This window comes from Callithrix jacchus, chromosome X (genome assembly GCF_049354715.1).
Source record: "Callithrix jacchus isolate 240 chromosome X, calJac240_pri, whole genome shotgun sequence".
Classification (NCBI taxonomy): Eukaryota; Metazoa; Chordata; class Mammalia; order Primates; family Cebidae; genus Callithrix; species Callithrix jacchus.
In genome coordinates, this window is record NC_133524.1 from 71,753,895 (window position 1) to 71,781,770 (window position 27,876).

The window sequence follows — 27,876 nt, forward strand, 5'->3', positions numbered from 1 at the left end:
TGTCTCTGATGTTGGCCCCAACATCTGCAGATGCAATGGTGATAACTGCCACTTATGATAATGCTTTAAATGTCTTGATTGGTTGTTGATTTTTACCTGGAGAGATACAAGCAAATCCTCTCCCCCATGTTATTACATTGTCTTTTTTCCAACTTTGTGTTAATGGGTCTTGTCACCAGATTAATTGCCTTAAGTTTTTTTCTTTGGATTGTTTATTTAGGTATTGTTTAGCTGCTGTTCTTTGTTGTCCCCTTGGCAAGCTTAAAAAAATTCTAAGTTAATAATGCTAAGTTAAATTGTATTTGTGGAGTTCTATATTCCCTGTCCCCCTCTTTTTTTTTTTTTTTTTTGTTTCACAAAGCTAAGTAAGCAACTACACCTTTATCTTTATTTTGGAGGCTTCTGGATCTGTACTTGCAGACTACACAAAGAGAAACAGAACAGATTAATAACATAATTATAACAGCAATTATAGATCCTCCAAGCGTTTTTATCCAAATTTTGGGGCTGCCAATATATTAGCAGCTTCCTTAAGCACCTTGGAACCTGACTATCTACTCTTACATTTTTTCCTAAAGGAGTTGGGACTCAGAAATCTTTTGGGAAATAGGGCAGAAGTTGTTCTTCTGCAACTACTTCCTGCTAAAAAGGGGCATCCAGGGCCCTTTGGGTCCCTCCTCCTTGTTCCCTGTCTAAAGGCCTTTCCAGGTGCTATTTCTTTATGGAAGAGGGAATTTCCATAATAACTTGTAACTGAATAATTTGATTAATTATGTAAATGGAATACAATAACCCCATGAGACATTTTTGGAAACTTTTGAAAGAGGTTAACTTTAGTACAGTTTAAACGTCGCCAAGCAGTTGTTTCACTGGTTTCATTGTATAGTTTTTGTTCTAAACAGTCTAGTTTTCCCACTGGGACTGTTATGCTTTTTCCTGTTCTGGCTAGGCAGTACTGCCCGATAATGGAGGTCTTTAAGACTCAGAAATTGCTACTCTTAGGTCTTTTTCCAAAAGTTACATTAGGAACTGGGTTGGTGGGCACAAGTTTGCATGTTTCCCACAGCCACCGGTCTCCCATAGTGGTCTCTCCACACACATAAAAAGAGAGTACTTTTAAAGCTTTAGCCACATTTTTAGTCAATTGGAAAAACAAGTTTTTTTTTCTCTTTTACACACATATTCTTTCCATCTTTTAACATATTTCTTACTTTCTGTGTCTCTCTTTTTCTTTGCCTTCCTTACCTCTTTCTCTCTTTCTTTCACACACATCCTCTTTCCATCTTTCAAAATACCCTATCCCTTCTTCTAACATTTTTACAGCTTTCACTGACAAACTTAGACATGCTCTAACTTTCTGTGCCTCTCTTTCTCTTTGTTTTCCTGTTCTTTCTCTCTCTTTTACACACATCTTCTTTCCATCTTCCAACATACCTTAACCCTTTTTTTTAACATTTTGTTGGCTGGAGCAGGACTTGCTTTGGACTGCTGGTCTTTTCCCCTGCTGGCACAGGTTTTCTGCCCACAAGGTTCCCGGCACGAGGCCTTGAACTATCTTGTTGCTGCTACTGCCTTTTCTTTTCCAGGGGAGAATTTTAACTATCCTCCCCCACCCTTTCCAAGGTCTTTTTTACTTTTCTCTTCACTTTCCCTTTGCTCTTTCCAGCCTATAGGCCATCTGAAACAATTACAGATCTTGCAGAGAGGAATCACTCCACACTGCTTTCTCATATGCACACTTACACTTATTTAACCTTTAGAATTTTGACTAAAGCTTGAAGCCCTTCTTTTATACCTGATTGAAATTTATTATCCTAATTTTCAAAATTAAGGGCAAATAAGGCTTGTGCCAGTAGTGTTTTCTTTTACAGTATTAAGCAGGTTTTGCAACTTATAAGTTAATTAGGAAATTCTTTTCTACTGAGGAACAAAGCTACATGGCTTGCTTCTGATTGCTTCTTACTAATTAATGGGCTAGTTGTAATTTCTCTTCCTTCAGAGGTTACTGCTTTACTTAAACTAGATTTTAAAAGAGCCACATTTAAAGGTCTTACAAATCCTTAAATTTTACTGAAATTTTAGCAGAGAATTACAATTTGGGATGTTACTTGTTTACAAAGAACACACGCAATTTCTCTGTGGGACACCTGCAGAGTGCAAAGTGTAGGTATCTGGACCTGGCCCCACCCAGCTGTGGCTTGCTGTCTGTGTTTCTCTTGTGCTGCTTGCTCCCCTGACCCTGGCAGCATTTGCTAGCCATGGGCTGAGCTTGTTGGCTTGAATGCCACTGCTGGAGCAGCAAGTTTCACTTTTGAAATGGCCTCTTACTCCTCTAACAGAGGAATATCAGGCGGATTTGGCCATTCTTTGATAAAATACTGCGGAAGGGCTGACAGACTCCTTCTTTTTTCTCCTTTATTTTTTCTTTTTTCTTAACTGGGTTATCTTTAATTTTCTCATCCAAGTTATAGTCTCCTTCTTCCCCAGCTCCTTCTTTATAAGGAAATGAAAGACAAAGCAACAAAAGAACAAAGTAAGAAAACACAGATTCATCAAAAACAACTGATAGAGAACTTCAACTTCCCCTTTTTTTAAGAGATGATTCACTAAATGTAAATAAGGAACATATCTACTTTTAGCTTGTCTCATTACCCTGGCATCATTCCTGAGCATCTCCACCTACCTGTAGTGCTGATTAATTTCATCCTCGGGGTTCCTTTGTTTGTTGTTCCTCCACTTTACCATGCTCAGGCATGCCTTCACCAAAATCCTTCAGCCCACCCCACATTGGATACCAGAATGTAGGAAGCCAGCCCCACATCACACCCGTGGGTACCCCAAGTTTGGTGGTGACAAAGGAATGACAAAAAGACAGATTAAGAGAGAAAGTGGGACCTGGGGGCCATCAGTCATTACTGGAGGAGACAGTGAAGGCCCCAAGCTCTGATCATCCACACTATTTATTGATTACAATCACTTTGATCTATAGGGTAGGGGTGGAGTGATGGTGGAGTGATGGTGGAGTGAATCAGTGAGCTGGAAGTAAGTCAGTGAGCCAGAACTGGTGTGTCATCCTAAGGATTGATAATAGTGGTGATTTGGGAGTTTCACAAAACAAGAACATGTGGTTATCTTTAGCTTATTATCCATGTACAGCTGGTGGAACATGGACCTCACAAGAAGCCTACAAGTCTGGCTATGTCACAGTACTATGAAGGGGTTTTATGTCCTTAAGCACAATGTTTATGGTAACAGAGCCTAGGTCACACTGCACCAGAACATGAGGCACAGAGAGACCTTCCTCCTCAGAGGCCTCCTGCAGCCTTCCACAGTTTGTTGTTCCTTGTTTACATGTTACTCAACCAATTTATGTAGGCACTCTCTCCTTTCTCCTTTGCTGCTTTTCTCAACAACCAGCCACTACAAAAACACACTTAAGTACACAGACCAGTGACATGATAAAGCAACCACACAAATAAGTCTGCAAAATAAGGAGCTAACAACATGATGACAAGATCTAATCCACACACACCAATGCTAAACTTGAATGTAAAAGAGCTAATGCCCCAACTGCAGGGAACAGAGTGGTAACTTGGATAAAGAAGCAAGACCAAAAATTATGTTATTTTCAAGAGACACAACTCACATACAATGATATCCCCAGGCTCAAAATAAAGGGATAAAGAAAAATTTACCAAGCAAATGGAAAACAGAAAAAAAAAGCAGAGGTTGCAATCCTGACTTCACACAGACTTTAAACCAACAAAGATCAAAAAAGACAAAGACCTAATTATCCTAAATATGTATGCACCCAACAAAGGAGCACCCAGATTCATAAAGCAAGTTCTTAGAGACCTTCAAATAAACACACTCCCACACAATAATAGTGGGATACATAAACACTCCAGTGACAGTACTAGACAGTATACATCAAGGCAGAAAATTAACAAAGACATGCAGGACCTGAACTCAACACTAGACCAAATGGACCTGACAGACATCTACAGAACGGTCTACCCCAAAACAATAGGATATACATTCTTCTCATGCCACATGGCACATAATCTAAAATTGACCACATGATCAAACATAAAACAATCATTAGCAAATGCAAAATAGCTAAAAGTCATTTCAACCACTCTCCTGGACCACAGTACAATAAAAGTAGAAATCATGACTAAGAAAATTGTTCAAAACCATAGAATTACATAGAAATTAACCTGCTTCTGAATGACTTTGGGTACATAATAAAATTAAGGCAGAAATAAGTTCTTTGAAACTAATGAGAACAGATATATAATAGAGTGGAATCTCTGGGCCACAGCTAAGTGTTAAGAGGAAAATCTATAGTACTAAAACTCACATTAGAAAGTTAGAAAATCTTAACAACCTAACATCGCAAGAATAAAAGCTAAGAAGCAAGAAAAAACTAAATCCGAAGCTAGTGGAAGACAAAAAAATAACCAAAATCAGAGCTGAATTGAAGATTGAGACACAAAAACCCATTCAAAATATCAACAAAGCAAGGAGTTTGTTATGTGAAAAAAAAGTAATATAGATACACTGCTAGCTAGACTAATAAAGAAGAGAGAAGATGCAAATAGACAGCATTAGAAATAAAAAAGGAGATGTTACCACTAACCAGAATTGAATCAGTAATAAATAGCTTACAAACCAGAAAAGCAGCTCAGGACCACATGGATTCACTGAAAATTCTATCAGATGTCAAAAGGTGAGCAGATACAATTCCTACTGACACTATTCCAAAAACTTGAGGAAAAGGGACTTTTCCTCAACTCATTCTATGAGATCATCCTGATACCAAAACCTGGCAGAGACACAACAAAAAAGAAAACTTCAGGCCAATACTTTTAATGAACAGTGACGTAAAAATCCTCAACCAAATACTGGTAAATCAAATCCAGCAGCACATCAAAAAACTAATCTATTATGATCAAGTATGCTTTATCCCTGAGATGCAAGGTCGGTTCAACATATACTAATCAATAAGTGTGATTCATCACATAGATAGAACCAAAACCAAAAGCACATGGTCATCTCAGTAGATGTGGAAAAGGCTTTTAACAAAATTCAACATCCCTTCATGTTAAAAACTTTCAGTAAACTACATATTAAAGGAACATACCTCAAAATAATAAGAGCCATTTATGACAAACCCACAGCCAATATCATACTAAATGGGTAAAGGCTGGAAGCATTCCCCTTGAAAATCGCAACAAGACAAGAATGCCCTCTCTCACCACTCCTGTTCAACATAATATTGGAAGTCCTGGCAACAGCAATTAGGCAAGAGGAGAAAAATAAAAGGCATCCAAATAGGAAGAAAGGAAGTCAAACTATCCCTGTTTGCTGAAGAAAGGATTCCACATTTAGAAAACCTCATAGTCTCAGTCCAAAAGCTCCTTAACCTGACAAACAACTTCAGCAAAGTTTCAGGATACAAAGTCAATGTATAAAAATGACTAGCATTCTTTTTTTTTTTTTAACTTTTATTGGATTTTAGGTTTTGGGGTACATGAGCAGAGCATGCAAGACAGTTGCGTAGATACACACATGGCAGTGTGCTTTGCTTTTCTTCTCCCCTTCACCCACATTTGGCATTTCTCCCCAGGCTATCCCTCCCCACCTCCCCCTCCCACTGGCCCTCCCCTTTTCCCCCCAATAGACCCCAGTGTTTAGTACTCCCCTTTCTGTGTCCATGTGTTCTCATTTTTCATCACGCACCTATGAGTGAGAATATGCGGTGTTTCATTTTCTGTTCTTGTGTCAGTTTGCTAAGGATGATGTTCTCCAGATTCATCCATGTCCCTACAAACGACACAAACTCATCATTTCTGATTGCTGCATAATATTCCATGGTGTATATGTGCCACATTTTTCCAATCCAGTCTATCATCAATGGGCATTTGGGCTGATTCCAGGTCTTTGCTATTGTAAACAGTGCTGCAATGAACATTCGTGTACATGGGTCCTTATAGTAGAACGATTTATAGTCTTTTGGATATATACCCAGTAATGGGATTGCTGGGTCAAATGGAATTTCTATTTCTAAGGCCTTGAGGAATCGCCACACTGTCTTCCACAATGGTTGAACTAATTTACACTCCCACCAACAGTGTAGAAGTGTTCCTTTTTCTCCACATCCTCTCCAGCATCTGTTGTCTCCAGATTTTTTAATGATCGCCATTCTAACTGGCGTGAGATGGTATCTCAATGTGGTTTTGATTTGCATCTCTCTGATGACCAGTGACGATGAGCATTTTTTCATATGATTGTTGGCCTCATATATGTCTTCTTTCATAAAGTGTCTGTTCATATCCTTTGCCCACTTTTGAATGAGCTTGCTGGTTTTTTTCCTGTAAATCCGTTTGAGTTCTTTGTAAATTCTGGATATCAGCCCTTTGTCAGATGGGTAGACTGCAAAAATTTTTTCCCATTCTGTTGGTTGCCGATCCACTCTAGTGACTGTTTCTTTTGCCGTGCAGAAGCTATGGAGTTTGATTAGGTCCCATTTGTCTATTTTGGCTTTTGTTGCCAATGCTTATGGTATTTTGTTCATGAAGTCCTTGCCTACTCCTATGTCCTGGATAGTTTTGCCTAGATTTCCTTCTAGGGTTTTTATTGTGCCAGGTCTTATGTTTAAGTCTTTAGTCCATCTGGAGTTAATTTTAGTGTAAGGTGTCAGGAAGGGGTCCAGTTTCTGCTTTCTGCACATGGCTAGCCACTTTTCCCAACACCATTTGTTAAACATGGAATCCTTTCCCCATTGCTTGTTTTTGTCAGGTTTATCAAAGATTGTATAGTTGTATGTACGTTGTGTTGCCTCCGGTGCCTCTGTTTTGTTCCATTGGTCTATATCTCTGTTTTGGTACCAGTACCATGCTGTTTTGATTACTGTAGCCTTGTAGTATAGTTTGAAATCCGGTAGTGTGATGCCCCCCGCTGTGTTCTTTTTGCTTAGAATTGACTTGGCTATGCGGGCTCTCTTTTGGTTCCATATGAAGTTCATGGTGTTTTTTTCCAGTTCTGTGAAGAAAGTCGATGGTAGCTTGATGGGGATAGCGTTGATTCTGTAAATTACTTTGGGCAGTATAGCCATTTTCACGATATTAATTTTTCCTAACCATGAACATGGAATGTTTCTCCATCTGTTTGTGTCCTCTCTGATTTCGTTGAGCAGTGGTTTGTAGTTCGCCTTGAAGAGGTCCCTTACATTCCTTGTGAGTTGTATTCCTAGGTATTTTATTCTTTTTGTAGCAATTGCGAATGGCAGTTCATTCTTGATTTGGCTTTCTTTAACTCTATTATTGGTGTAGACGAATGCTTGTGATTTTTGCACATTGATTTTATATCCTGAGACTTTGCTGAAGTTGCTTATTAGTTTCAGGAGTTTTTGGGCTGAGGCGATGGGGTCTTCTAGGTATACTATCATGTCGTCTGCAAATAGAGACAATTTGGCTTCCACCTTTCCTATTTGAATACCCTTTATTTCTCTTTCTTGCCTGATTGCTCTGGCTAGAACTTCCAGTACTATATTGAATAGGAGTGGTGAGAGAGGGCATCCTTGTCTAGTGCCAGATTTCAAAGAGAATGCTTCCAGTTTTTGCCCATTCAGTATGATATTGGCTGTTGGTTTGTCGTAAATAGCTTTTATTGCTTTGAGATACGTTCCATCGATACCGAGTTTATTGAGGGTTTTTAGCATAAAGGGCTGTTGAATTTTGTCAAATGCCTTCTCTGCGTCAATTGAGATAACCATGTGGTTTTTGTTTTTGGTTCTGTTTATGTGGTGAATTACGTTGATAGACTTGTGTATGTTGAACCAGCCTTGCATCCCTGGGATGAATCCTACTTGATCATGATGAATAAGTTTTTTGATTTGCTGTTGCAATCGGCTTGCCAATATTTTATTGAAGATTTTTGCATCTATGTTCATCATGGATATTGGCCTGAAGTTTTCTTTTCTCGTTGGGTATCTGCCGGGTTTTGGTATCAGGATGATGTTGGTCTCATAAAATGATTTGGGAAGGATTCCCTCTTTTTGGATTGTTTGAAATAGTTTTAGAAGGAATGGTACCAGCTCCTCTTTGTGTGTCTGGTAGAATTCGGCTGTGAACCCGTCTGGACCTGGGCTTTTTTTGTGTGGTAGGCTCTTAATTGCTGCCTCAACTTCAGACCTTGTTATTGGTCTATTCATAGTTTCAGCTTCCTCCTGGTTTAGGCTTGGGAGGACACAGGAGTCCAGGAATTTATCCATTTCTTCCAGGTTTACTAGTTTATGCACATATAGTTGTTTGTAATATTCTCTGATAATGGTTTGAATTTCTGTGGAATCTGTGGTGATTTCCCCTTTATCATTTTTTATTGCATTTATTTGGTTGTTCTCTCTTTTCTTTTTAATTAATCTGGCTAGTGGTCTGTCTATTTTGTTGATCTTTTCAAAAAACCAGCTCTTGGATTTATTGATTTTTTGAAGGGTTTTTCGTGTCTCAATCTCCTTCAGCTCAGCTCTGATCTTAGTTATTTCTTGTCTTCTGCTGGGTTTTGAGTTTTTTTGATCTTGCTCCTCTAGCTCTTTCAATTTTGACAATAGGGTGTCAATTTTGGATCTCTCCATTCTCCTCATATGGGCACTTATTGCTATATACTTTCCTCTAGAGACTGCTTTAAATGTGTCCCAGAGGTTCTGGCACGTTGTGTCTTCGTTCTCATTGGTTTCGAAGAACTTCTTTATTGCTGCCTTCATTTCGTTGTTTACCCAGTCAACATTCAAGAGCCAGTTGTTCAGTTTCCATGAAGCTGTGCGGTTCTGGGTCGGTTTCTGAATTCTGAGTTCTAACTTGATTGCACTATGGTCTGAGAGGCTGTTTGTTATGATTTCAGTTGTTTTGCATTTGTTGAGCAGTGCTTTACTTCCAATTATGTGGTCAATTTTAGAGTAGGTGTGATGTGGTGCTGAGAAGAATGTGTATTCTGTGGATTTGGGGTGGAGAGTTCTGTAAATGTCTATCAGGTTTGCTTGCTCCAGGTCTGAGTTCAAGCCCTGGATATCCTTGTTGATTTTCTGTCTGGTTGATCTGGCTGCCCTTAGTATTCTCTCCTTTATTTCAACCCTGTTGAATCTGATGATTATGTGCCTTGGGGTTGCTCTTCTTTTGGAATATCTTTGTGGTGTTCTCTGTATTTCCTGCAATTGAGTGTTGGCCTGTCTTGCTAGGTGGGGGAAATTTTCCTGGATGATGTCCTGAAGAGTATTTTCCAGATTGGATTCATTCTCTTTGTCCCCTTCTGGTACACCTATCAAACGTAGGTTAGGTCTTTTCACATAGTCCCACATTTCTTGGAGACTTTGTTCATTCCTTTTTGTGCTTTTTTCTCTAATCTTGGTTTCTCATTTTATTTCATTGAGTTGGTCTTCGACTTCAGATATTCTTTCTTCTGCTTGGTCAATTCGGCTATTTAAACTTGTGTTTGCTTCGCGAAGTTCTCGTATTGTGTTTTTCAGCTCCTTTAATTCATTCATATTCCTCTCTAAGTTATCCATTCTTGTTATCATTTCCTCGAATCTTTTTTCAAATCTTTTTTCAAGGTTCTTAGTTTCTTTGCATTGATTTAATGCATGATCTTCTAGCTCACAAAAGTTTCTCATTATCCATCTTCTGAAGTCTAATTCCATCATTTCGTCACAGTCATTCTCCGTCCAGCTTTGTTCCCTTGCTGGTGAGGAGTTTTGGTCCTTTCTAGGAGGTGAGGTGTTCTGGTTTTGGGTGTTTTCCTCCTTTTTGTGCTGGTTTCTTCCCATCTTTGTGGATTTGTCTGCTGGTCGTCTGCGTAGTTGCTGACTCTTCGATTGGGTCTCTGAGTGGACACCCAGAATGTTGTTGCTTGGTTTTCCTTCTACCAGTCTAGCCCCTTCACTGTACGACTGCTGAGGTCCGCTCCAGACCCTGCTTGTCTGGGGTGCACCTCTAGCAGCTGTGGCACAGCGAGGGATGCTACCAGTTTCTTTTTCTGCTATCTTTGTCCCAGGATGATGCCTGCCTAATGTCAGTCTTTTGGATATAGAGGGGTCAGGGAGCTGCTTGAGGAGACAGTTTGTACTTTATAGGGGCTTAATTGCTGAGCTGTGATCTCTGTTGTTCATTCAGGGCTGTTAGGCTACTATGTTTGATTCTGCAGCAACAGAGCTCATTAAAAAACCCTTTTTTTTCTCAAATGCTCTGTGTTGAGGGGTTTGGGCTTTATTTTTGGATGTCCGTTGAGGTCCTGCCCAGCTAGGATGCAGACTAGCCACTGTTTGGCTGCTGAGGCTCTGCCCTGCTGTTGTGTGATTCGCCCTGTTCCTGCAGGCTCTGCTGTGGTCTCCGCCACGCCCTGCAGCGGAGTCCCTCTGTTGTAGCAGGTTGCCTCGGCAATGGCAGGCTGCGTCAGCAGTGGGCGTGTATCTCAGTAGGGACAGGTTGCCTCGGCAACGGCAGGCTGCGTCAGCAGTGGGCGTGTATCTCAGTAGGGACGGGTTGCCTCGGCAACGGCTGGCTGCGTCAGCAATGGGCGTGTATCTCAGTTGGGGCGGGTTGCCTCGGTAATGGTGGATGCCACTCCCCCTCAGAGCGTCTCGGGCCGTCTGCCCGGGGCTTGTTTGAAATCGCGGTTTTGTTCGTCCCACTGGGCCAACCCTAATGCTCTGTCCCTGCGATCCCCTGGCTGGCCCACTGTCCAAGTCTAGCTCAGTCTCAAGTCCAGCCCTCTCACGTCTCCGGTTGCTGGTTCAACGGGGCACCCGGACAAGCGCACCCTGTGGGGAGCGCTGGGTAGGGCCGGCCGCCGCCACCCAGGCTGCCGGCTTCACCAGGCGGAAGTTCTGCCTGGCGTCCCGCGTCTCCTCTTCACTTGGGAATTTCCCCATTCCATGGGCAACAAAGATCAGTCTGGAAATGCAGCTCAGACTCACCTTTCCGCGGACACAACGAGATCTCCAATCCCATGACTAGCATTCTTATACACCAACAAATGTCAAGTGAAAAGCCAAATCAAGAATGCTATCCCATTCACAATTGCCACAGAAAGAATGAAATACCTAGGAATACAGCTAACCAGGGAGGTGAAAGATCTCTACAATGAGAATTACAAACACTGCTCAAAAAAATCAGAGATGACACAAAAAGAAAAACATTTCATGCTCATGGATAGGAATAATCAATATCATTAAAATGGCCATACTATCCAAAGCAATTTGCATATTCCATGCCATTTTTATAAATCTACCATTTGACATTTTTCACAGAACTAGAGAAAACGATTTTAAAGTTCATACAGAACCAAAAAAAGAACACTAATAGCCAAGGCAACCCTGAGCAAAAAGAACAAAGCTAGAAGCAACACATTAGCCAACTTCAAACTATACAACAGGGCAAAAGTAACCAAAACAGCATGGTACTGGTACAAAAACAGACACATAGATCAATGAAACAGGATAGTCTAGAAATGAGACTGCACACCTATAACCATCTGCTCTTTGATGAAGCTGACAAAAACAAGCAATAACGAAATGACTCCTCATTCAATAAATGGTGCTGGGATAACTGGCTAGCCAGATGCAGAAGATTGAAGCTGATTCCCTTCCTTACATCATATACAAAAATCAACTCAAGATGGATTAATAAATGTAAAACCAAAAACTATTAAAACCCTTAAAAACAACCTAGGCAATACCAGTTTCTACATAGCAACTGATAAAGATTTTATGATAAAGACACCAAAAGCAATTGTAACAAAAGCAAAAATTGGCAAATGAAATACAATTAAACTAAAGAGCTTCTTCACAGCAAAAGAAACTATCAATAGAATAAACAGACAACCTATACAATGGGAGAAAATATTTGGAAACTACACATATGACAAATGTCTAATATCCAGCATCTATACAAAAATTTATAAGAAAAAAAACAGGCAACCCCATTAAAAAGTGCACAAAGGATATGAACAGGCATTTTTCAAAAGACATACAAGCTGCCAACAAACAAAAGAAATAGCTCAATATCACTGATTATAAGCAAAATGGAAATCAAAACCACAATGAGATACTATCTCACACCAGTCAGAATGCCTATTATGAAAACGTCAAAAAATAACAGATGCTAGTAAAATCACAGGGAAAAGGAAACACTTAAACAATGTTGGCAGGCATGTAAATCTTTTCAACCATTGTAGAAAGCGGTGTGGCAATTCCTTAAAGAACTAAAAACAGAAGTATGGTTCAACCCAGTAATCTCATTTCTGAGTATATATTTCCCAAAATATAAATCATTCTATCATAAGGACACAACATGTACATGTATGTTCATTGCAGCAATATTTACAATAGCAAAGACATGGAATCAACCTAAATGACCATCAATGGTAGACTGGATAAAGAAAATGTGGTACATATACAACATAGAACACTATACTGCCATAAAAAAGAATGAGATTATGTCCTTGGCAATTAGGTAATTGGAGCTGAATGCCATCATCCTTAGTAAACCAATGCAGGAACAGGCAACTGAATACCACATGTTCTCACATATAAGTGGGAGCTAAATGGTGAACACACATGGACACAAAGGGGAAAAACAGACATAGGTATCTCCTTGAGAGTGGAGGTTGGGAGGTGGGAGAGAATCAGAAAAATGTAACTACTGTGTACTAGGCTTAGTACCTGGGTGACAAAATAATCTCTACGACAAACTCCCATGATACGAGTTTACCTACATAAGAAACCTGCACATGTACCACTGAGCCTAAAATAAAAGCTTTTTTAAAAGATATACAAATCAATGAGATAACATCTCACACCCATTGCAATGGCTATTATTAAAAAGTCAAAAAATAATGGATGGTGGTGAGGCTGTGGAGCAGAGTGAACTCTTATACACTGTTGGTAAGAATGTAAATTAGTTCACCCACTGTGGAAAGCAATTTGGAGATTTCTCAAAGGACTTAAAACAGAATTTCCATTCAACACAGCAATCCCATTGTTGGGTATACACCCTCCCCCCAAAATAAATAATTCCACCAAAAGACACATGCACTTGTATGTTTATAGCAGAAGTATTTACAATAGCAAAGACATGGAATTAGCCTAAGTGCCTATTAATGGTGTATTAGGTAAAGAAAATTTGGTATATATGGTATATATATACCATAAAAAAGAATGAAATCGTGTCCTCTGTGGCAACACAGATGCAGCTGGAGGTCATTATCCAAAGTTAACAAATGAACAGAAAACCAAATACTTCATCTTCACACTTATCAGTGGGAGGGAGCTAAGGATCTGGGACACATGGACACAAATGGGAACAATAAACACTGGGTACTCCACAAGAGGGGAGCAGAAAGTAGTGGAAGAGTTGAAAAACTACCTATTGTGTACTATGTTCACTATATGGGTGCTAAGATCAATCATACCCCAAACCTCAGTATCACACAATATACCAGTGTAACAAACCTACATATGTACCCCTGAATCTAAAACAGAAGTTGAAATTTATAAAATAATTTAAATAAGTAAATTAAGATATCAGTGTTTCAAAAATCAAAAATAAAGTAAAATGCAAGTTTAAACGGATTTCAAAACAATGTATAAACACATATTTACAGTAAATTTGATCTTATAAAAACTTATTTTCTAATATCACATGTTAAAATTTTTGTTGTTGAAACTTTCTGACATAAAATTAAAATAAACTGTTATTGATTGAAAAATAGAGAATATCTCATATAAAATGACTTTAAGGTTAATTAACTATAAGTTTTTAAATGACAAACAGGCAAAAATTGTGAGGAAAAAATTAGAACAACTGAAAGACAGAAAAATAGACAAATCAAAATCCATTTTTTCACATCAGATAGGATGACTGAACATTATAAAAATATTAGTTCTAAGTTAATTGATAAACTTAATGCCAAAAATCCTAATAAAATACCAAGAATTTGCAGTATCATTAAAATTGATATTTAAGTTCATATATAAAAAAAACAAGCAAGAAAAACCAAAAAACTGAGACAAGAAAATAAAATAATTTATAGTGAGGTGAGTTGAAGAAAAATAAAATAATAAACGGAGACAATATAACTAGGGAACATCATTATCAACAATAAAATATATATGGAAGACTCTATAATTAAAAGAGTGACATATTGGTAGATGGAAGAGCAAATAGATAAGTATAACAGATTAGAAAGTCCAAAAATTGGTCTAAACAGATGTGAATATTTAGTAGATCATAATAGTGGCATATCAAATCACTAAAGAAAATCAAATCACTAGAAAAAAAATGAATTTTTATTGGTTCACTGGGACAACTGCATAGAAATTTGGAAAAAGAAAAAATAATTCTATATCTTACAATATAAATAACACTTTATGCCACATGATTTAGAGATCTAACTGAAAAACAATGACAACATACTAAAAGAAAATATAGGTCATATCCTCTTTAAGTTTCATGTACACAAAGACATTCTAAATATGACTGAAAATTTGGAGGTCATAGTAGAAAATACAGATAAAGAGGAGGATCCAAGATGGCCAAATAGTAACAGCTCCAGAGTGCAGTTCCCAGCAAGAACAACACAGAGGGTGAGTGCCCACCGCATTTCCAAACAAATTTTCATTGCCCACAGACCACAAGATTCCTGGGCCAAAAATCGCCATGAGTGTTCAGCACGGTGGATTCAGCCGGTGCCAGGTTGGCACACAGAAACTCACACAAATCTGGGCAGCTGCTTCAACTGGCACCTAGAATGCCTGGCACATAGAGCTGCCCATTCAACTGAAAGGGAGGGGGCAGAGACAGGGAGCCAGGAGATCTGGCTCAGTGGGTACCACCCCCACAAAAGAAGCAATCTGAAACACTCTGGATTGAGAATTTCACAGCAAGTGCACCTGGACCCAGGATGGTCCAGCTCAGTCGGGGGGGAAGGGTGACTACCACTACCAAGGCAGTTTGCCACTACCAACGCAGTTCACATAGCAGCTCGGCAGAGCCTGCAGCAGCTCAGTAACACCTCTGCTGGCAGACTGTGACTAGACTACTCCATGCAGGGCAGGGCATCTATGAAAAAAGACAGCAGCATGACAGGAACTTATAAATAAAGCCGATCTTCCTAGGACAGAGCACCTGGGAAAAGAGGTGGTTATGAGTTCCACTGCAGCAGACGGAAAAGTACCTGCCCAGCAGCTCTGCGTGGAACAATGGTGCTCCCAGCATGGCACCTGAGCTCCTATAAGGGACAGACTGTCTCCTCAAGCAGCTCCCCAACCCCCATATAGCCAAAGAGACACCTCACAAAGGAGAGCTCAGTCTGACATCTGGCAGGTACCCTTCTGGCACAGATAACCGAAGAAAAAACTGACAGCAACCCTTACTGTTCTGCAGCCCCTGCAGGTGATTCCCAGGCAAGCAGGGTCTAGAGTGGACCTCCAGCAGTCCTACAGCAGAGGGGCCTGACTGTTAGAAGGAAAACTAAAAAACAGAAAGAAATAGCTTCAACATCAACAGAAAGGACATCCACTCAGAGAACCCATCCAAAACTCACCAACTACAAAGACCACAGGTAGATAAAGCCACTAAGATGGGAAGAAAACAGCACAAAAAGGCTGAAAACACCAAAAACCAGAATGTCTCTCCTCCAAAGGATCACAACTCCTCACCAGCTAGGGATCAAAGACAGATGGAGAATGAATCTGATGAACTGACAAAAACAGGCTTCAGAAGATGGTTAATAACAAACTTCTCAGAGCTAAAAGAACATGTGCTAACCCAATGCAAAGAAACTAAGAACCTAGAAAAAAGGTTAGAAGAGATGCTAACTAGAATAAACAGCTTAGAGAAGAATAGAAAGGACTTGATGGAGCTGAAAAACACAGCAAGAGAACTTTGTGAAGCATGCACAAGTTTCAATAGCCAAATCGACCAAGCAGAAGAAAGGATATCAGAGAATGAAGATCAACTCAATGAAATAAAATGAGAAGGCAAGATTAGAGAAAAAAGAGTGAAAAGAAATGAACAAAGCCTCCAGGAAATATGGGATTATGTGAAAAGATCTAATCCATGTTTGATAGGTGTACCTGAATGTGACAGAGAGAATGAATCCAAGCTGGAAACCACTCTTCAGGATATTATCCAGGAGAACTTCCTCAACCTAGCAAGCCACGCCACCATTCAAGTCCAGGAAATACAGAGAACACCACAAAGATATTCCTCAAGAAGAGCAACCCAAGGCACATAATCATCAGATTCACCAGGGTTGAAATGAAGGAAAAAAATGCTAAGGGCAGCCAGAGAGAAAGGTCGGGTTACCCACAAAGGGAAGCCCATCAGACTCAAAGTGGATCTCTCAGCAAAAACTCTACATGCCAGAAGAGAGTTGGGGCCAATATTCAACATCCTTAAAGAAAAGAACTTTCAACCTAGAATTTCATATCCAACCAAACTAAGCTTCATAAGCAAAGGAGAAGGAAAATCCTTTATGGACAAGCAATTGCTAAGAGATGTTGTCACCACCAGGCCTGCCTTACAAGAGCTCCTGAAAGAAGCACTAAGCAAGGAAAGGAACAACCAGTACCAGCCACTACAAAAATGAACCAAATGGTAAAGACAATTGACACAGTGAAAAAAAAATGCATCAACTAACGGGCAAAACATCCGGCTAGCATAAAAATGGCAGGATCAAATTCACACATAACAATATTAACCTTAAATGTAAATGGGCTAAATGTCCCAATCAAAAGACACAGACTGATAAATTGGATAAAAAGTCAAGACCCATTGGTGTGCTGTATTCAGGAAACTCTTCTCACATGCAAGGACACACACAGGCTCAAAATAAAGGGATGGAGGAAGATTTGTCAAGCAAATGGTGAACCAAAAAAAAAAAAACAGGGCTTACAACCCTAGTCTCTGATAAAATAGACTTTAAACCAACAAAGATCAAAACAGACAAAGAAGAGCATTACATAATGGCAAAAAGATCAATGCAACAAGAAGAGCTAACGATCCTAAATATATATGCACCCAATACAGGAGTACCCAGGTACATAAAGCAAGTTCTTAATGACACACAAAGAGACTTAGACTCCCACACAATAATAGTGGGAGACTTTAACACTCCACTGTCAATATTAAACAGATCAATGAGACAGAAAATTAACAAGGATATCCAGGACTTGAATTCAGATCTAGACCAAGTGGACCTAACAGACATCTACAGAACTTTCCACCCCAAATCCACAGAATATACATTCTTCTCAGCACTGCATTGTAACTACTCTAAAATTGACCACATAATTGGAAGTAAATCACTCCTTAGCAAATGCAGAAGAATGGAAATCATAACCAACAGTCTCTCAGACCACAGGGCAAGCAAATTAGAACTCAGGATTAAGAAACTAACTCAGAACTGCACAGCTTCATGGAAACTGAACAACTGGCTCCTGAATGTCAACTGGAAAAACAATGAAATGAAGGCAGAAATAAAGATGTTCTTTAAAACCAACGAGAATGAAGACACAACATACCAGAATCTCTGGGAAACATTTAAAGCAGTGTCTAGAGGGAAATTTATAGCAATAAATGCCCACATGAGAGGCAAGGAAAGATCTAAAATTAATGCCTATTGTCAAAATTGAAAGAGCTAGAGGAGCAAGATTAAAAAAATTCACAAGCTAGCAGAAGACAAGAAATGACTAAGATCAGAGCAGAACTGAAGGAGATAGAGACATTAAAAAAACCCTTCAAAAAATCAAAAAAATCCAGAAGCTGGTTTTTTGAAAATATCAACAAAATAGACAGACAACTAGCCAGATTAATAAAAAAGAAAATGGAGAAGAATCAAATATATGCCATTAAAAACAATAAAGGGGATATCATCACTGAGTCCACAGAAATACAAACTACAATCAGAGATTACTACAAAAAAACTCTATGCACATAAACCAGTAAACCTGGAAGAAATAAATAAATTCCTGGATACTTGAACCCTCCCAAGCCTAAACCAGGAAGAAGTTAAAACCTTGAATAGGCCAACAACAAAGGCTGAAGTTGAGGCATCAATTAATAGCCTACCAACGAAAAAAAGTCCAGGTCCAGACGGGTCCACAGCTGAATTCTACCAGACATATAAAGAGAAGCTAGTACCATTCCTTCTGAAACTATTCCAAACAAGACATAAATAGGGAATCCTTCCCCAATCATTGTATGAGACCAACATCATCCTGATACCAAAACCTGGCAGAGACTCAACAAAAAAAAGAAAACTTCAGGCCAATATCTGTGATAAACATAGTGGCAACAATCTTCAATAAAATACTGGCAAACCGATTTCAACAGCACATCAAAAAGCTTATCCATCACGATCAAGTAGCCTCCATTCCAGGGATGCAAGGCTGGTTCAACATACACAAGTCTATGAATGTAATCCACTACATAAACAGAACCAAAGACAAAAACCACATGATTATCACAATAGATGTAGAGAAGGCCTTTGACAAAATTCAACAGCCCTTTATGCTAAAAACTCTCAATAAACTAGGTATTAAAGGAACATATCTAAAAACAATAAAAGTTATTTATGACAAATCTAAAGCCAATATCATACTGAATGGGCAAAAACTGGAAGCATTCCCTTTGAAATCCAGCACTAGACAAGGATGCCCTCTCTCACCACTCCTATTCAATATAGTATTGAAAGTTCTAGCCAGAGCAATTAGACAAAAAAAAAAAAAAAAAGAATATTCAGTTAGGAAAAAAGGAAGTCAAATTGTCTCTATTTTCAGATGATGTGATTGTACATTTAGAAGACTCCTTAAACTGATAAGCAACTTCAGCAAAGTCTCAGGATACAAAATCAAAGTGCGGGAATCACAAGCACTTCTATATACAAATAACAGACTAACAGAGAGCCAAATCATGAGCGAACTCCCAATCACACCTGCTACAAAGAGAATAAAATACCTAGGAATACAACTAACAAAGGATGTAAAGGACCTCTTCAAGGAGAACTACAAACCACTGTTCAAGGAAATAAGAGAGGACACAAACAGATGGAGAAACATTCCATGCTCATGTTTAGGAAGAATCAATATCAGGAAAACGGTCATACTGCCCAAAGTAATTTATAGATTCAATGCTATCCCCATCAAGCTACCACTGACCTTCACAGAACTGGAGAAAACTACCTTAAACTTCATATGGAACCAAAAGAGAGCCTGCATAGCCAATACAATCCTAAGTGAAAAGAACAAAGCCAGAGGCATCATGCTACCTGACTTCAAACTATGCTACAAGGCTACAGTAATCAAAACAGCATGGTACTGGTACCAAAACAGAAATATAGACCAATGGAACAGAACAGAGGCCCTGGAGGCAACACCACACATCTACAATCATCTGATCTTTGACAGACCTGACAAAAACAAGCAATGGGGAAAGGATTCCCTGTTTAATAATTGATGTTGGGAAAACTGCCAGCAGTGTGAAGAGAGCAGAACCTGGACCTTTTCCTGACACCTTACACTAAAATTAACTCCAGATGGATTAAAAACTTAACCATAAGACCTAACACCATAAACCCCTAGAAGAAAACCTAGGCAAAACCCTTCAGGACATAGGCATAGGCAAGGACTTCATTACTAAAACACCAAAAGCATTGGCAACAAAAGCCAAAATAGACAAATGGGACCTAATTAAACTCCAGAGCTTCTGTACAGCAAAAGAAACAATCATTAGAGTGAACTGGCAACCAACAAAATGGGAAAAAATTTTTGCAAGCGACCCATCAGAAAAAGGGCTAATATCCAGAATCTAGAAAGAACTAAAACAAATTTGCAAGAAAAAAACAAACAAACCCATCCAAAAGTGGGCAATGAATATGAACAGACATTTTCAAAAGAAGACATATGAAAAATGCAACAAACACATGAAAAAATGCTCATCATCACTGATTTTTAGAGAAATGCAAATCAAAACCACATTGAGATACCACCTCAGGCTAGTTAGAATGGTGATCATTAAAAAATCTGGAGACAACAGATGCTGGAGAGGATGTGGAGAAATAGGAACACTTTTATACTGCTGGTGGGAGTGTAAATTAGTTCAACCATTGTGGAAGACTGTGTGGTGATTCCTCAAGGACCTAGAAATAGAAATTCCATTTGACCCAGCAATCCCATTACTGGGTATATACCCAAAGGATTATAAATCATTCTATTATAAAGATACATGCACATGTATGTGCATAGTGGCACTGTTTACAATAGCAAAGACCTGGAACCAACCAAAATGCCCATCGACGATAGACTGAACAAGGAAAATGTGGCACATATATGCTATGGAATACTATGCAGCCATAAAGAACAATGAGTTTGTATCCTTTGTGGGGACATGGATGAACCTGGAGAACATCATTCTCAGCAAACTGACACAAGACCAGAAAATCAAACACTGCATGTTCTCACTCATAGGCACGTGTTGAAAAATGAGAACACATGGACACAGGGAGGGGAGCACCACACACTGGGGTCTGTTTGTGGAGGCCAAGGGAGGGACAGCAGGGGGGTGGTGGGGAGGTCAAGGAGGGATAACATGGGGAGAAATGTCAGATGTAGATGACGGGGGATGGAGGCAGCAAACCACATTGTCATGTGTGTACCTATGCAACAATCCTGCATGATCTGCACATGTACCCCATAACCTAAAGTACAATAAAAAAAATAAAAAATAAAAATAAGAAAAAGAAAATATTGATAACATTGAGTAAATAAAACAGAAACTATTTGCATGAAAACGAAGATAATTCAAAGGAAAACTGATAATGGGGAAAATATATTTGCAACATATCCTAAACACAAAGGGCTAATATACATTTTATATAAGTATATATGTGTGTGTGTGTGTTAATATACATATACACACTTACATCCATACACATGCACAAACACACACACAATTGAGGAGAGATGTACCAAACACTTGAGAGAAAAATAGGAGAAAGTATGTAGATAATTCACATAAGCACGTAAAAACTGAACTACAACATACAAAAAATATTCAAGCTTACTTCATTCCTCACCTATCAAGTTGGAAACATTTTAAAGTACAAAAGTACATTTTGTTGGTGAGGCCAGGAGGAAAAAGCCACTCTTACCCACTGCTAGCAGAAATGCAAATTGTCAAAATTTTTCCAGAGGTAAATTTAGCAATACCTAATGAAGCTATATATGCCCTTACATTTTGCTAAAAATTTCACTTTAGAAATCTATCTAGAAATTAAATCCAACAATAAAGTGCAAATGGTCAAGGTTATTCAGTGTGGAATAGTTTCAATTGCTAAGCATTAGAAACAACCTAAATGCACATATATAGGAAAGTGATTAGACATAGACTATACATATATACAGTGGAGTAGTATGCAGTCATAAAAGAGAATGAGTAATTTCCAGTTTCTGGCATGTTAGGAGCTTGGAGGTTGTCGCTTCACCTTAGCAACAAGTAATAGGCTGACCAAACTGAAAAATGAACTCTTTTTAACTGTCAGAAAAGTGAAATCAAAGGGAAAATTATTGCCCCGAAAATCAGAGAGGCAGACATATGAATACAGAGAATCATAATTTACTGGAGTGAAAACCTCGAAGCAGAACTTCAGCATGAACCAGTACCAGGGTAGAAAAACCTGAACTGTAATTGACAAATTATTGGAGGCTTAGAGCAGACAAGTCTGGGAGTAAAAACTTTGGAGATATGTCTAATGACGGGGAAACATGGTTATGAATTTTACCTCATAGATTCTCACAGTGAACATTGGAAAAAAAAATCCTCCCATGCTTCTGAAAAGGAAAGGCAAAAAGAAACCACTTTTTAATATGACAGAGCATTTTGTTTTTCTTAATAAGGTCTGCCTCAAGAGAAACTACTTTACCGGAGCCTAAACCATTAGCATTTTATCAGAGTCTAACTGACCTGGGAGAGAAAATACCCAAATCTAGCCCCGTGGAGCCTTCCACATAAAGAAAGAAAAAGGAAAATGAAACTCCGCAGGCGTGGTGGCTCACACCTGTAATCCCAGCACTTTGGGAGGCTGAGGTAGGTGGATCAACTAAGGTCAGAAGTTCATGACCAACATGAAGAAACCCCGTCTCTATTAAAAATACAAAATTAGCCAGGTGTGGTAGCACACACCTGTAATCCCAGCTACTCATGAGGCTGAGGAAGGAGAATCACTTGAACCTGGAAGGCGGAGGTTGCAGTGACCCAAGATGGTACCATTGCACTTCAGCCTGGGAAACAAGAGTGAAACTCCATCTCAAAAAAAAAAAAAAAAAAAAAAAAAAAAAATCAAACTCAGTGTTACTCTAGCCATCCTATCCTAGGGCAGAAAGGATTGAGAAGCATTGGTGAGGTTCACATTTTTAGAAGCACAGGCTAACACCTAATTTATAGAACCATGGACCACTTCCCTTCCCCCAACATTTTACCACCTGAAAAAACACTTACCAGGGTTCTATTTATCCAGTATCTTATGTCTAGCTGTTAAAAAAAGTTACAAGGTATAGCGAAGGTCAAAATACATAATTTAAAGAGACAGAGCAAGCATTAATACCACACTCAGATATGGTAGTGATGTTGGAATTGTAAGATCAGAAATTTAAAACTATTCTTCATATGCTATACACCAAAAATCTACAAGCTCAGAGCCAAATCAAGAAAACGATCCTATTCACAATAGCTACAAAAGAATAAAATATCTAGGAAACAGCTAACCAGGGAGGTTAAAGATCTCTACAAGAAATCCTACAAAATATTACTGAAGCAAATCAGAGAAGACACAAAGAACTGGTATAATATTCCATGTTTGACACCCATCAGAAGGGCTATCACTAAAAAGTCAAAAAAAAAAAAAAAAAGATGCTCGTGAGGTTGCAGAGAAATGGGAATGCTGGTGGGAATGTAAATTAGTTCAGTTACTGTAGAAAGCAGTCAGTCTGGAGATTTCTCAAATACCTTAAAATGGAACTACCATTTGGCCCAGCAATCCCATTATTGAGTAAATACACAAAGGAATATAAACTGTTCTACCATAAAGACACATGCATATGTATATTCATCATAGCACTATTCACAACCACAAAGACATGAATTCACCTAAATGCCTAGCAATGTTGACAGGATTAAAAAAATATGGTACATATACACCATGGCATAACACACAGCCATAAAAAAGAACAAGATCATGCCCTTCGCAGCAACATGAATGGAACTGGAGCTCGTTATCCTAAGTAAACTAATTTAGGAACAGAAAACCAAATAGTACATGTTCTCAATTATAAGTGGGAGCTAAACATTGAGTACATATGAATACAAAGAAGGGAACAACAGACACCAGCACCTACTTGAGAGTGGAGGGTGGGAGGAGGGTGTGGATCAAAAACTGCCTATCAGGTACTATGCTTATTACTTGGGTAATGAAACAATGTGTACACCCAATCTCCATGGTGTGCAATTTACCTATATAACAATCCTCCACAAGTACCCCTGTATCTAAAATACATTTTTTAGAAAAGCCTTTAAAAAATATGGGATTATATAATGTGATCTAACCTTCAATTCATCAGCATTCCTGAGAGAGAAGAGAAAGTAAACAAATTGGAAAACGTATTTGAGAATGTAACCCAGGAAAATTTCCCCAATCTTACTAGAGAGGTCCACATGCAGATAAAAGAAATACAGAGAACTCCTGCAAGATACTAGACAAGATGACTATTCCCAAGGCACACAGTCATCAGTTTACAAGGTCAGCACAAAATAAAAAATCTTAAAGGCAACTAAAGAGTCATATTACCTATAAAGAGAATCCCATCAGACTAACAGTGGACTTCTCAGCAGAAACTGTATAAGCCAGAAGAGATTAGGGGCCTATTTTCAACATTCTTGAAGAAAATCCAGCGAAGAACTTCATATCCTGCTAAACCAAGCATCATAAAGAAAGGAGAAATGAAGTCTTTGCCAAATGAGCAATCACTAAGAGAATTCATCACCACCAGACTGGCCCTACAAGAGATGCTTAAGGGAGTTCCATACATAGTAATGAAAGAATGATACTTGCTACCACAAAAGCACACATAAGTACATAGCCCACAGATCTTATAAAGCAACTACACAATCAAGACCACGAAGCAACTAGCTAAGAATACTGCAATAGGAAAAAAAGCTTACATATCAATATAAAGCTTGAGTGTAAATGACCTAAATCCTCCACTTAAAAGAAATGAAGTGGCAAATTAGATAAGAAAACAAGACTCAACTTTCTGCTGTGTTCAAGAGATATATGTCACATTTAATGACACCTATAGGCACAATTTAAAGGGATGGAGAAAGATCTATCATGCAAATAGAAATCAAAAAACAGCAGAGGTCATTATTTTTGTATTGGATAAAACAGACTTTAAACCAACAACAGTAAAAGGACAAAGAACAGTATTACATAATGATAACGTGTGTGATTCAAGATTTAACTAAATATATATGCACCTAAAACTGGAGCACCCAGATTTATAAAAACAATCACTACTTATTTTAGGAAATGACTTAGCCACACAGTAATAATTCGGGACTTCCATACCCCACTGAAAGCATTAGACAGATCATTAAAGCAGAAAACTAACAAAGAAATTCTGGACTTAAATTTGACACTTGACCAGTTAGGCCTAATATACATTGACAGAATATTCCACCCAACAACCAGAGAATATATATTCTTCTCATTTCCACCTACTCTAAGACTGACTACATATGCAGTCAAAAAGCAAGTCTCAGCAAATTGAAAAAAGAATTAAAATCATGGCCAGGCACAGTGGCTCATGCCTGTAAGCCCAACACTTTGGGAGGCCAAGGCAGGCGGATCATGAGGTCGGGAGATCAAGACCATCCTGGCTAACATGGTGAAACCCCATCTCTAATAAAAACACAAAAAATTAGCCAGGTGTGGTGGCAAGGGCCTGTAGTCCCAGCTACTCGGGAGGCTGAGGCAGAAGAATCACTTGAGCCCGGGAGGCAGAGGTTGCAGTGAGCCAAGATCGCACCACTATACTCTAGCCTGGGCGACAGAATGAGAAGCAGGACTCCGTCTCAAAATAAATAAATAAATAAAAATAAAAATCATATCAATCATCTTCTCAGATCACAGTGGAATAAAAATAGAAATCAAAACTGACAAAAACTCTCAAAACTACAAAGATACATGAAAACTAAATTACTTGCTCCTGAATGACTATAGGGGAAATAATAAAATTAAGACATAAATTTAAAAATTTATTTGAAACAAATGAAACTAGAGACACAACATACCAAAATCCCAAGGATGTGTCAAAAGTACAGTGCTTAAAGTCAACATTAAGAAGACAAATAGATCTCAAATTAACAAGCTAATGTAACACCTAAAGGGACTAGAAACTCAGAAAAGCACTAAACCGAAAGCTAGCAGAAGAAAATAAATAACTAAAATCAGAGCAGAACTAAATAGAATAGACAGCAAAATAAATAAATAAATAGTATCAACAAAATGAAAATTTTTTCTTGTAAAGGATAGAAAAGATTAATAGGCTGCTGGCTAGATTTTTAAAAAATTGTTTCATTTGCGAAAAGTGCTTCTTACAAAAGGGCAGCTGCAAAATACAGAGACCTCTGCAACAATTACTTGTTTTTCTTAAAGTGAAAGAATGGGTCAGATCCAAGGAATCAAAGCAGTAGATGGCCAAATAGGAGAATCCCAGAGTTACATTCAGGAAACAGAGTGACAAAACACAAAGGTAAAATTTGCCTTTGTGAATCAAGGAATTCTTCCAACAACTTAACTTTAGCTAGTCTTAGGGATTCCAAAGCCCTCCTCTTCGGTGCAAAAGTATGACTTATTACTACAAACCCATTGTTCCACTACAACAAACACCTTAGAACAGAGTTTTGAATCCCATCTCTCTACCTGAAAGCTCAAGAGTGGAATGACGCAAATACCCACAAAAACAAACACAAAAACCCGACAACAAAATGCCCCCAACGAGGACAAAGGTTTTTTAGATAGTGCCTGTACTGGAAAGGATAGATTGTAAAACATTAAATACAACTATGTAGCCAAGTCCCAGTTTGTGTTAATATATGGAATAAATGGGTAGTTTTAACCTTTATGGCTAACCCCACTTCTCTATATAGAGACAGAGCTTGTGCTGCTATACGGACAACTACCAACATACTGCTTTGTTCTTTAAGATCTATCTGCCACACAAGTCTTAAACCACTAAACTGGGTTTTTCTACTAAGTCTAAAAATACTGCATCTATGCAGGGATGAGAAGCTTATCACACACCCACACTCACATACACCAATGTCAGCCCTCAGGAGTCAACTTCCAACTGAGCATTGATGTTATGCTTCTATATCTTTGATAAGTATTCTTTCTCCATTTTTCTATCATGCAAAACAGTAGAAATATCAACACAATCACACCTAGTTCTGGTTACCCAGTAGTACTAATTGTGTGCAATTAAACAAGAGACCATAACCACAGAACAAGTGCATGTAGTAGGGATTACAGGGTAGGGAGCAGGTATAAAAACACAGATGTGCAGGTTTCACTAGAAATCTCAAGGATCTATGTCCCATGTCTGGAGCAGAAGGCTACTGGCCAGCTTAGGTACCTTCACCCATCCCTCCTATTCTTGGACCCCAAAGCAGGGCCACTGCTTTTACTTTCAAACGTGGGGTCCTCAAAATGAGTGTGTGAAAAGTTCATAAACACAATCTGGTTGAAAACAGATGATGCAACATACCTACACTAACTGTCTGATGTTAAATTTGTATTACAAAAACTAACTTTAAGACTTATTTTTGTAACTTTTTTCAACAGGGAAAACAACAACTCCTCAGGGAAAGGTGAGGGGTTGAGAAGACAGGCCCTGGGTAAAAATTCTTAATGACAGCACCTGGAGTTGATAGGCCTGCCTCAGAGAGAACACATGCACTGCCATACTACCACAGGGAACAGATGCTGCCTGGGGTCAGCAGACCAGTTCACATGCCACACAAGGTTGCTATAGATCCAAGTCATAAAAAATCTTCCATCATGAAACAACTCCCACTGATCTTCAGAGTCTGTCAGTTCGTCATCCCTACCTGCAGTCAAAAGCATAAGCAACATCTCACCCAGCTCAAAGGTGACAACATCTTCTTCGATGTCAAAGGGGTTGTTGTTCTCTTTCCTCGATGAGTTCCCAGAAGTGGTTCCTTTGTTGGGCCCAGTGTCTGCTTGATGTTCCCACTTTCTGTCTCTGTGGATCCTCTCTACAGCGATCAGGGTATGCATGCTTCTAAAAACAGTTCCCTCAAAATGGGCAGCTCCCACATTCTTCAAAATACCTGTGTGCCGGGAGAACGATCGAAGATGGCCGATCGCTAACATCCCGGGATTGCAGCTCTCAGGGAAGGCGCGGAGAACTAGAGGATGCCACACTTTCAGACAAAGTCTGGTCACTCACGGAGCAGAAGTTCCCCCAGTGGTGGAAACACACGAGTCGCCAGCGCCACTCTCATGGTCAGCGCAGCGGTTCCGCTGGCACCTCGACGCGGCAGCGCTCGGCGCAGAGTAAACGGGACAGGTTCCCCTTCTGACCGAGGTTTGGAGCCCCAGGAAGGCAGAGTCGCCTACTACGGACACAAGAAGGAAGCCCGACAGGAGAATCCTGGGCAGAAAAGCACCATCAGTTTTAACGCCACTGCTCTGGCCCTGGGAACTAACAACCTGGACGTCCACTCAAGAGACCTAATCTGA

At 39.1% G+C, this 27,876-nt stretch overlaps 4 pseudogenes across 4 annotated transcripts in view; all 4 read right to left on the reverse strand.

The window, feature by feature from the left end:
* The window catches only part of LOC100403415 (ATP-dependent RNA helicase DDX18 pseudogene), a 365,505-nt pseudogene that overhangs the window by 209,775 nt on the left and 127,854 nt on the right, over positions 1-27,876 (reverse strand). The window lies entirely within an intron of this gene.
* The window catches only part of LOC144581236 (biogenesis of lysosome-related organelles complex 1 subunit 5 pseudogene), a 340,887-nt pseudogene that overhangs the window by 185,157 nt on the left and 127,854 nt on the right, over positions 1-27,876 (reverse strand). The window lies entirely within an intron of this gene.
* The window catches only part of LOC100409123 (spindlin interactor and repressor of chromatin-binding protein-like), a 339,975-nt pseudogene that overhangs the window by 185,157 nt on the left and 126,942 nt on the right, over positions 1-27,876 (reverse strand). The window lies entirely within an intron of this gene.
* Positions 9,391-27,876, reverse strand: part of LOC100411275 (E3 ubiquitin-protein ligase makorin-1-like) — a 145,428-nt pseudogene continuing 126,942 nt past the window's right edge. The window contains exon 4 of the transcript XR_616475.5: positions 9,391-27,464. The product of XR_616475.5 is annotated as an E3 ubiquitin-protein ligase makorin-1-like (transcript). The remainder of the gene's footprint in view (positions 27,465-27,876) is intronic.